Below are 12,043 nucleotides of genomic sequence, written 5' to 3'. Positions count from 1 at the left end.
CTGTTACAATTCTCCCCTTAAGGATTTTCGTCCCCAAAAATTTTACCGGTGAATAAGTTCGGGTACTGATCTCTCATAGTCTCCTCGAGTTCCCATGTAGCTTCCTCGACTCCATGTCTATGCCACAAAACTTTTATGAGTGCAATACTCTTATTTCTTAGCTGTTTGACTTCCCGAGCCAATATCTTGACCGGCTCTTCGCCATAAGTCATCTCTGGAAGAATCTCAACCTCTTTTGACGTAATCACATGTGAAGGGTCTAATCTATATCAGCGTAGCATGGACACGTGAAATATGTCGTGAATTTTTTCCAATTCTAGTGGCAAAGCCAATCGATAGGCAACTGACCCTACTCTCTCGGTAATCTCATAAGGTCCTATGAAATGAGGACTCAACTTGCCTCTTCTACCAAATCTGAGAACTTTCCTCCACGGGGATACTTTCAAAAACACTCGATCACCCACTTGAAATTCAATCTCTTTACATTTTAAATCCGCATAGGATTTCTGTCTATCCGAAGCAGCCTTCAAAAAATCGTGAATCACTTTAACTTTTTCTTCAGTCTCTTTATTAAATCGACCCCTTAAATCTGACTTACTCTGAGCTCAGTCCAATATAAGGGCGTTCGACACTTTTGTCCATACAAAGCCTTATAAGGCGCCATCTTCAAACTTGACTGATAACTATTGTTGTAGGCGAATTCAATAAATGGTAAGTACCTTTCCTAACTACCTTGAAATTCGAGAACACAACACCGCAACATGTCTTCTAAAATCTGAATCACTCTTTCCAAATTGGCCATCGATTTACAAGTGAAATGCCGTGCTAAAACTCAACTTTGTTCCCAATGCCTCTTGTAACTTTTTCCAAAACCTTGAGGTAAATCTCGAGTCCTTATCTGAAACAATCGACAAGGGTACCCCCTTAGAGTCTCACAATCTCGAAAACATACAATTCAGCCAATCTCTCAAGGGGGTAGTCGGTACGCACTGGTATAAAATGTGTTGACTTAGTTAGCCTATCCATAACAACCCAAACAGCATCCTTTTTCTTCAGGGTTACTGGAGAATCCATCACAAAATGGGCTTTAGGCCCAATTGCTCTGTTTGTTTGCTAAAGGTTGCACAGGTCACGCAAGACGACTATGAACCTACTGATGGGTCAGTAAGTGTACTTAGATCCCGATTTACCAAATGAACGTTATGCCCCTAAAGGGAAAAATGACTAAAATGCCCCTACATGATATATGATTGTTATTGTATGCCATTTATGATATGTTGGCATTTATGTGATATATGCTACATGGGGGACGGGATTATTGATTTGGAGAAAGTGTATGATTTGTTAGGGTCGCTTGGTCACTTGATGACTGTGGATCCACTGACGGCTTAAAGCCATTATGTGATTGGTAGCTCCGTTACGAAATTGGTTAGTGCCACAACTGGTGCTACATCAGGAGTGTAGGGATGGGTGGGTCGATTAAGTCCCTATAGGAGTGTAGGGTTGACGGGATATGGAGTGCACAGTTGGTTGGGTATTTGTACATTGCATAATCTAATTCTGATTGTGACATGGGCTAAGGCCTAACTGAGGCTACTATGAACTAAGCCCCAAGTACCACCATTATTGTAATTGGCTTAGGCCTAAATTGATGTGATGCGTTCTTTATGATCGATAAGGGTTGTACACACTGAGTTTTCGTAAACTCACCCCCTCTTTTAAATTTTTCAGGTAATCCTCAGTAGGCGGTTCGACGTATGGGAGGACTCGAAGGTGGCCACATGACGAACAGTTTTAAATTTTTGTATTTCCTTTTACATTACTGACATTACTTTCTCTTTGGGTATTTGATATAATATGGCCTTTTCTCTAATTTTCTAGCTTTTAATTTGGGAGTTTTTAGCTATTATGATTTATTTATGTTAAAAGTAGAGCGTGGTTTTCCAAAATGATATCTGTTTTCATAACATCACGTTTTCGCAATATTGTTGAAATGCTTCTGCAACAAACATGTTTTTAAAAGTAAGGCTGGTTTAAAATGGTTAACAAATAATTAAGTTGACTTTACAATTAAACAAATGGGCTTTTCTCTTTCAAGCGAGATTTATTAATAAGACAAAGTTTTTCGAAAAAACATTTTAATGTGACACGCCAGATTCGGTCATAACGTCTAGGCTAGATTTAGGTGTTACATTTAGTGGTATCGGAGCCAAGTTGCAAAACTCGGCTGGGAAATGGGCCTTAGTTTTTGGATTTTGAAGTTATTTACAAACGATTTCGAAGTATTTTAGAGGATTTTTATTGTGTGGTTCACTGAGTCTCCGACGTTGAACCAAGTAAGTTCTCCTGATACTGAAATCTATTTTAAACTGTTATACTATAGATAGTTACTGGTTTTACTTTAGATGATAGGCTATACTGAGACTCTTTAGGTAGAGTAAACTGAAAAACTATAGGAAACTAAAACTGTAGCGAGCCTGCGATTGCGAAAACAACTCTTAACTACTACTGTCATAAAACATCTGCTTAATTACTGAGACTATGAGCTAAATTGCATAAAATTTCTTAACCAGATTATACGCAAAGTGATAATGAGCACTAGAAGAGGTGCAAGAGGCCGTGGTAGAGGCTGTGGAAGTGCTAGGGCTAGATCTTCGGCATTAGGTCACATGCCCAACATTGAGGCGAGAGAAGCACTGGCTTCACCAATATCCGAGACAGGGTCGCATGATCGAGCAGCTGGGGACGACGCATTTTCCTAAGCAATGTTAAGGATTCGAGAAAGGGTCACTGGGCCCAACACTGGTATTGGGAGCCGAGGGTCGATTTTTGAGAGACTCCGATCGAATGGAGTTGAGATCTTCAAGGGTATCGCGAGAGTAGCACCAAATGTGGTTGAATATTGGTTGGAGGCCACCGAAAGAATAATAAATGACCTGGATTGCACTTTTGAGCAAAATCTGAAAGGAGCAGTGTTGCTGCTGCGAGAAGAAGCTTACCAGTGGTGGCTTACCATGAAAGAGGGAACTCAGCCTGACCGGATAACCTGAGAGTTCTTCAAATCGGTGTTTCAAGGGAAATATATGGGCGCAAGCTACGTGGATGCCTGGAGGAAGGAATTCTTGAACTTGACTCAGAGAGACCGATCTGTGGCAGAGTACGAGGCAGAGTTCTTACAGCTCAGTCTGTATGCTAAAGGAATAGTGGCAACAGATTATGAATGTTGTATTCGGTTCGAAGACAGCCTCAGAGATAGCCTTCAGGTACTGATTGCTCCTCAGAGGAAGCAGGATTTTGCAGCATTGGTGAAGAAAGTAAAAATCGCTGAAGATGTAAAGCGCACTGAGCGCCTAAACCAAGAAAGAGAAAGGGGCAGAAATAAAAAGGATTCTGAGCCCTCCAATAGCGATCAAAGACCTAAGAGAAGGGCCAAAGTGGATGGGCTGGTTAGAGCGGGGCCCCCTGTTGCTACTACAGAGTTACCACCATGTGCTATTTATGGAAAATGTCATGCAGAAGAGTGCTGGAAGAGAACAGGAGCCTATCTGAGTTGTGGTTCCATGGAACATCATCTCAGAGAGTGTCCCAGAAGACCGAATCAGATGCAAGTCTTTGGTAGAGGTAATGTACAGCCACCGAAGGGTGGTCAGCAGCCACCTAGAGGCCGTGGTCAGGCTAGTGGTGGAAACGGTTTGGGTTGTGAAGCACCAGGAAGAGGTGCTGGTCATACTGATGCGAGGCAACCAGCTTTGGTCTATACAGCATGCCGCTAAGAGGACGAAAATGCTCTAGATGCGAATACTGGTACATACTTTATCTATAGTGTACTATTTATCTATTTTGAAATTAGAATTAGAGTGCGCAGCAGAAGCGTAGTGGTGTAACTTGGGTTGTGAGACTATTGGATAGTTGGAAATTTTGAGGACGAAATTTCTTTAAGGGGGTAGAGCTCTAACGCCCTAAATTTTAGGCTTAGAAGAATTGGGCCTTGGGTTTGAGAGTGCCTAAAATTCTTGAGAGCAAGAGAATGGTACAATTGCATGTTAGTTTTGTTGGGTTAGTGATTTTGGATGTTATGGGGGGTCTCTATGAAGTCCTGGGTTCAAGCCTTGGCATAGGAAAAATTTTGGTTTTTAGCATTAAGGGAACCCTGACTCTAGGCTGAATGCTTCTTAAATTTTGGATGGTAAAATTTGATAAAAGAAGCATGGTGGTTTAGGTGATAAGTGACGCCTCATAAGGGAGTGAGGATTGGGATTCGAGTCTTGGAAGGAGCACTAGATGTTTTATTTTTCTTCAAGGACGTGTAGGTGGTAGAGTTTGATCAAAACTCTATAGGATAAAGGTTGAATGAGTCTTTGAGGGATATGAGGAGGAAGTTAAGGGATAGAGTTGATTGTTGGAGGGAATCAATGAGGATTTGAATTAGGAGGAAGTCTAGCCGAATAGGGACTTTGGGTTGTACAAGAATTCGGCAAAGGGGGATTTGGTTCATTTTCGGCATTTGGGGTATTGTTTTGGTATAGCCGAATCTTGCTAGAAGAATTATGGGTGTTTTCTTTTGTTTTGTTCACTCATTTTGGTACCTTTGCCTTTCGTTTTCAAGGCTCTCTGACTCCGAGTTGTCCGCTGTTTTGTTTTAGCTGAAAGTGCATTACCATTTAGGCCATCTGTTAGCCGATTTCTCCCCCATTTCTCATCTTCTAGTCCTCTCCCTTCTTTTCTATTCCCTTTACCTCTATTCTTTCCTTCTGGCTTGAGCTAAATGCTAACCCTCTTCTTTTTCTAAATCGTGGCCTTTCTCTTCTATTTTCCCACTAGTCTTTCATAGTTGAAATCCTTTTTCTCTCAACCAACTTCTTGTGAGTTGGATTCCCTTGCTGCAACGTTATTTTCTTTAATATTAACGTGTGTAAAGTTGAATACTCCCTACTCTCTCTCTCTATTAGGTATTGCCGAATCCGTCTCCCTTCTATTCTCCTATCATAAGACTGCGTTCTTCTCCTTTTTTGCCAGGATCAAGTGTTCGCTCGAGGGTTGATAGTGGGGCAAGTGATGTGAAGCAATCGGCATCTCACTCCTAGTTTTGGGTCAAGTAAGTGTTTTTGCCTTGTTATGAGTGAAGGCCGAATGTTCTTAATGACCCTATGAATTGCCAAGTGTGGATTGAACCACATGTTTTTACAATCCCTTTTATCAAGGCTTTACCATTTAAGGTATGTATTAGTGTGGTTTCAATTCATGTTGTAGGAAAAGAAGAACAACAATATGAATCGAGTGGCTAACTATTAGTCCTGAATATTGTAGGTTCGTTGCTAGGGGATTCGTAGTACATTTCGTAAACCAAGTGTCTACATACACCACCTTAACTCTAGATCAGTAAATCTCAAAATGCCGAGAAGCCGAAAGAATGGCAACGGTTACTACATGAGCGTGTGAACGCACGAGTGAAAAATCTGATGCGATAGTAGAGGCCACCATGAGGGAACTCATGGGCTGTGGCCGTAATGGGCCACATTGGGCCGTACGGGCCCATTGATGTGTAAAACTCACCAATAGGTGAGAAAACATTGGACCGACCATGTCACTCACATAGCTTGGATCGAAATTGGGCTTGGTGGGCCAATGGGTCGTGTGGGCCTATGGGCCTACTTAAATGGGCTTTGGGCCCAATTGCTCTGTTTGTTTCCTAAAGGTTGCACGGGTCGCGCGAGACAACTGTGAACCTACTGATGGGTCAGTAAGTGTACTTAAATCCTAATTTACCAAATGACCGTTATGCCCCTGAATGGAAAAATGACTAAAATGCCCCTACATGATATATGATTGTTATTGTATGCCATTTATGATATATTTGCATTCATGTGATATTATGCTGTATGGGGGACAGGATCATTGATTTGGAGGAAGTGTATGATTTTTTAGGGTCGGTTGGATGCTTAACGACTGTGGATCCATCGACGGCTTAAAGCCATTATGTGATTGGCAGCTCTGTTACGAAATTGGTTAATGCCGCAACTGGTGTTACATTAGGAGTGTAGGGATAGGTGGGTCGATTAAATCCCCACAGGAGTGTAGGGTTGGACGGGATACAGAGTGCAGGGTTGGTTGGGTATTTGTGCATTGCATAATCTGATTCTGATTGTGACATTGGCTCAAGCCCAACTGAGGCTACTATGGACTAAGGCCTAAGTGCCACCGCTATTGTAATGGGCTTAGGCCCAAATTGATGTGACGCATGCTTTATGATCGATGAGGGTTGTACACACTGAGTTTTCGTAAACTCACCCATCTTTTAAATTTTTCAGGTAATCCTCAGTAGGCGGTTCGACATATGGGAGGACTCGGAGCTGGCCACACTACGAACAGTTTTAAATTTTCGTATTTTCTTTTACATTACTTAAATTTCTTTCTCTTTCGGTATTTGATGTAATAAGGAATTTTCTCTAATTTTCTAGCTTTTAATTTGGGGGTTTTTAACTATTATGATTTATTTATGTTAAAAGTAGAGCGCGGTTTTCCAAAATGATATCTGTTTTCCTAACATCACGTTTTCGCAACATTGTTGAAATGCTCACGGCAACAAACATGTTTTTAAAAGTAAGGTTGGTTTAAAATGGTTAACAAATAATTAAGTTGTCTTTAGAATTAAACAAAGGGGCTTTTCTCTTTCAAGCGAGATTTATTAATAAGACAAAATTTTTCGAAAAAGCATTTTAATGTGACACGCCAGATTCGGTCATAACGTCTAGGCCGGGTTTGGGGTGTTACACAAGCAATTTATGCTATATTAAATTCAAGTACAATTCAACACATACATTAACATTGTAGTTGTATTATTTACATACAACTCACCTCAGATTATAAAATGTGGCGACTAGTCGATTTAGTCGATTTGCTTGGCTTTTCCCCAGTCTAGATTTGGATTTAGTATTTCTTGATCTATAATAACAAAATGCACTTATTTAGTCACTTTATCAATCTAGGCATTCTACAATTCATAATTGGGCAAAATGACCAATTTGCCCCTAAACTTTTGTAAAATGACCACTTTACCCCTAAGCCCGAAAATCAATTTTTATCGAATTTCTTCACACCTTAAGCCTAGCCGAACCCTTTCTACTCTTATAGCAACTCCAAATTCCCACTATTTCACACCCTTATCATCTATTTTACAACTTATGCAAAATAGTCCTTTTAGGTGTTTTCATGCTAACACATTTCACAGAAGTTGTTTATAAGACACCCAAGACTCATTTTCTTCCATAAAAAATCAGCAATCATTACAAATCCTTTCATGGCAAAACCCTAAACTCTTAATCATTTTGCAAAATAGTACTCTCATTTGAAAGCTTAAGCTTCAAGGGTCTCAAAAATGCAAAAATTCATCAACAAAGGGTATGGAAATCATTTACTTGTGAGTCAACTAAGTAGCTGAAATTTCAAGCTTCCAAAGCCCTATTTCAAGCTTCCAAAGCCCTATTTTGTTTCTACTTTAATCAAAAAGTCAAAATTCAATTACCTAACCTTGAAAATTTTCAATTCATTGTCCCCTATGGCTGGCCACCCTATTTCTAAGGGTCTAATTGCCCTTTAAAGGCCCCAAATATTTATTCTCTAGCTATTTCACACCTTTAGCTATCAATTTAGGACTTTTGCACTTTATGCGATTTAGTCTTTTTTCTCAATTGGACTCACAAACGTCAAAATTACTACACCAAATTTTTTCATGCACTATTAAAAACATGTTATAACATCAAAATAATAATGGAATAATTTATTCGACTTTGGATTTGTGGTCCCGAGACCACTATTTCGACTAGCCCCAAATTCGAGCTGTTACATTATGAACATTCATTTGATGAAGTTCTCATTTCTTTGTTGCTGCCACTGAAAGAAAAGTACGAATGGTCACCATTTTTGCTACAGGATTAAAGGTTTCATTGTAATCAATTCCTTCAATCTGATTATTTCCAAGAATCACCAATCAAGCTTTATAACGTTCAACTGACCCATCTTATTTATATTTGACTTGTAAGCCCATTTACTCTTTATAACTTGTTTTTCTGATGGTAAATCTTCCAAAGTCCATGTCCCATTAGCCTCAAGAGCCTCAATTTCTTTCATCATAGCTTTTTACCATCAAATATCTTTAATGGCCTGAACATACGAGGTAGGCTTCCTTTCAGCTGTCATAGCTGCTAAGAAAGAATGATGTTTTGGAGAAAATTGGTCACAATTTACATAATGTGTTATAGGATAAGAGATACCTGAGGACATGATTGGTTTGGATGAACATGCAAATGGGCTTATTTGTTGTATAGCATATGTTCCAAAATATTGCAGTCAAGTAGAAACTTCATTTGTTCTATGGCCACGCCCAACTTGTTCTTGAATAAATTCACCCGAGAATTCAATGACACCTCCTATCATCGTTATCATATTGAGTCACGTTTAATTCTTAAGTACTTCACTTTCTTCATCCTCATTCAAGTCACCATCAACATGATTGGTGATACCGAAAGGAGCACTCTGTACTAGATTTGGTCATGCACGCTCCTTACTAACATCAACAAATGGAAATTCATATTCAGAGAACACAACATCTTTTAATACAAAATACTTTCTTGGATCAAGATCATAAATTCTTCACCCTTTTTTTTTCCAAAGAGATATCTTACAAACACACAATATTGACTTCTACAAGCAAATTTGTCTTTTTCCTTATTCAAGTTTCGAGCATAACAAAGACATCCAAAATTTCAAATATGATTATAACTAGAAGGTTTACCAAACAAGATTTCATAAGTAGTCTTTCCTCCTAACAATTTAGAAGGTGTCTGATTGATCAAATATCCAACCGTCAAAACACATTCTTCCCAAAACTTGATAAGAAGATTGCCTTGAAATCTTAAAGCTCTAGCCACATTTAATATATAACGATGCCTCCTTTCAACACGATCATTCTATTGTTCCTACACATGAAGTTTCATATAAAATTCTATTTTCAGAAAATAACCTTTCAAGCATACAAATTCAATCCCAATATTAGTTCTAACTACTTTCATATCTTTATAAAATTATCTTTTAGTTATAGTAAAAAAATTACGCATGACAAGACCCTTCTGTTTTTTCAGTCAATAAATATATCCTTACACCCCTAGAAAAATCATCAACAATGGTAAAAAAATATGAGGCACCACAAGAAGCATTAACATGATAAGGTCCTCACAAATTACAATGAATTAATTCAAAAATTTCATTTGCTTTAGTGTCACTAGAAGCAAAAACTCCCCTTATTTGCTTAGCTCTCAAACAAATGTCACATCGTTTATTCTTCACCAAACTATTACTGAGTTTAATCTGAGGAAGAGATTCAACTATTTTTGCAGGCGAATGCTCCATCCTCCTATGCCATAATTCAAAGGAATCTACATGACTAGCCTTACATGCTTGGATTGATGTTGCCGACCTCAAACAGTAAAGCCCCTTACGTTGTTCACCTGTTCCAATCACCATCCTCGAGGAGCGGTCCTGTATAACACAAATTTTATTAGTAAATTGGACATCATAATTAGATTCATCAACCAACTGTGACACATATATCAAATTGCAACTCAAATTTGGAACATAAAGAACATTGTCCAGCTTGATATGTTTTCCCAAACAAACTGATCCCTCCTTCAATGCCATTACCTCATCATCATTAGGCAAACTAATTGGCCATGCCTCAATTTCTTTCAAATTTGTTAAACATTCTAAAGTACCTGCCAAATGTTAGGAAGAACCTGAATCAATGATCCAACTCAGATTACTCTTACCATTCAACTTTTCGCTAGTACCCAATTTGCACGTGTTCAAAAAATTGAGAAATAGTGTCCATTGTTCAGCTGTCAATACCCCAGAAGCTGTACGTTCTCTTATTACAGCCACTGATGATGATGGTTGCCCAATTATATGAGTTGTATTCACTTTAGCGCATCACTACGTCCTTGCCCTGTACTTTGTCCCCTTTGTCCAGGCCTAGTCTCTTTGGATCGATCACCCCACCATTCTAGATATCTAATGAGTTGGAAACAAGTTTCAAAATCATGTCCCTTTCTTTTGCAATGTGAGCAAACAGTTGATTTGTCTCTTGTATCTGTTTTATACTTTAGGCCTCTTGTCTTGGCTTACACTGCAAAACTCACAACTTCTACATGTTCCTCCTTCCTTCTTGAAATTTTTTTAACACATTCTTCTTGGCACACCAACGAGTATGCCTTGTTTAATTTTAGCAAAGGATATGTGCTCAAAATATTGGAATGAACAGCTCTATATAACGCATATTCCAACCCTATCAAAAATTGATAAAGCCTCTCTTCTTCTCGTTTCTTGTCGAGTACGGCTGCAATATTACAATTGCATTTTCCACAACAGCATATGGGAATCTTCTCATAATTCGTAAGGTTTTCCCATAGTTGTTTTAATTTTCCATAATAAGTCACAATTGGAAAACCTTTTGTTTGCCATTGGCAAGTTATACCTTGATTTGCTGAACACGAGGTCCATTAGCAATATAGAATTGTTCTTTGATATCCTCCTATAAATCCTTTGCAATATCCATATAAGTTATAGTAGATTGCAAGATTGGCTCAGTTGTGTTGAGCATCCATGAAATCAACATAGAATTTACAGTCTACTAATCCTCCAATTCAGAGGAATCATCATCAGGTAGTTCAATCGTTCCATCAATAAATCTAAATTTCTTCTTGGCCCTCAACACAATTCGTATTGCTCGAGCCCATTCATCATAGTTGTCTCCTTTCAATTGCACCCGAGTAATTATATTATCAGGATTATCGCTCGAAGTCAACACATAGGTGGAAGCAGGTTTATTTCCCTCACTATTGATGACTATTTTGTTTTTCTCTGGCTTTTGATGCCATGTAAAAACTTTTGAGAGAAAATGACTTCCTTCTTCTGTATTAACAGGCCAAAAAGAGCCATATATATACATGATAAGCATGGGAAATAAATCACCTAATAAATCTATGAAAATCCCTAACTTCTAGAATAAAACCCTAAACTTCTCTCCTAAATATATTATTTACATATTTAACAGATATTTGCATATATAAATATATTCCTTGATTTCTTTCCTAATATATATCTATCAAAGAGGTGCTTTTTCCAAATGATTTGTTTAAACAATGGAAGGCAAAAAGAGGGGAATTACTTTAGTATTGATTCAATAATCCTCTTAACAAAGTCTAGTTATATAAGCCAATCTTGGATGATTGAGAGAAAAACAATTAATATATACATATACTCGACTTGCAATAATTTACAGATAAAAAAATTTCAAACCTAGGTTTAAATCCAACATTAGAAATGATTAAGCAAGCATCCCCTTGTTGGTCATTTACTAGGGATTTCTAACCTGAAATTGATGGTACTTTTTCTTTGTGAAGCACTCACCTTCAACATTCCTAACTGCTAATCAAACTATGGAATGGAAAACTTGAGCTCATCTCTCATTTCATATCAGAAAACATAACTTCTTCCTGCTCACCTTGATAGCTTAGCTCTTGTATGTTGGCCCATCCTGAGTACAATTACACTAAGGATCATACTCTTAATCCATATCTGAATATGAAACAGAGTTTCACTCTTTTATGCCATGATTATATCTTATTTGAGCTGTGAAAATGAATTCAGAAACAATATTATAACACATTAAAAGTATTTATATTAATAAAACACTACCATAAATATAATAAATGTTTTACTATATTAAAAAACACAAATATATATAATATATATTTTATTGTATTAAATATAAATTTTAAAATTTTATATTTTGGATTGAGTTATTTAGTTGGGTAAGTTTTTTTTAGGTTTTGGGTAATATATTTAATTGTTATTGGGCTAGTGATTTAATATAAGTATAAATATATATATGATTATTATTTAACATATATAATTAATATATTATTATTTTATAACATAATATTCGGATTGAGCCAGGTTTGAGTAAAAAAATTTTGCCCAAGGCCCGGCT

The sequence above is a fragment of the Gossypium hirsutum genome, chromosome A10 (assembly GCF_007990345.1).
Source record: "Gossypium hirsutum isolate 1008001.06 chromosome A10, Gossypium_hirsutum_v2.1, whole genome shotgun sequence".
Lineage (NCBI taxonomy): Eukaryota > Viridiplantae > Streptophyta > Magnoliopsida > Malvales > Malvaceae > Gossypium > Gossypium hirsutum.
The sequence above is the reverse complement of the archived record's forward strand: the minus strand, read 5'-3'. Positions refer to the sequence as shown.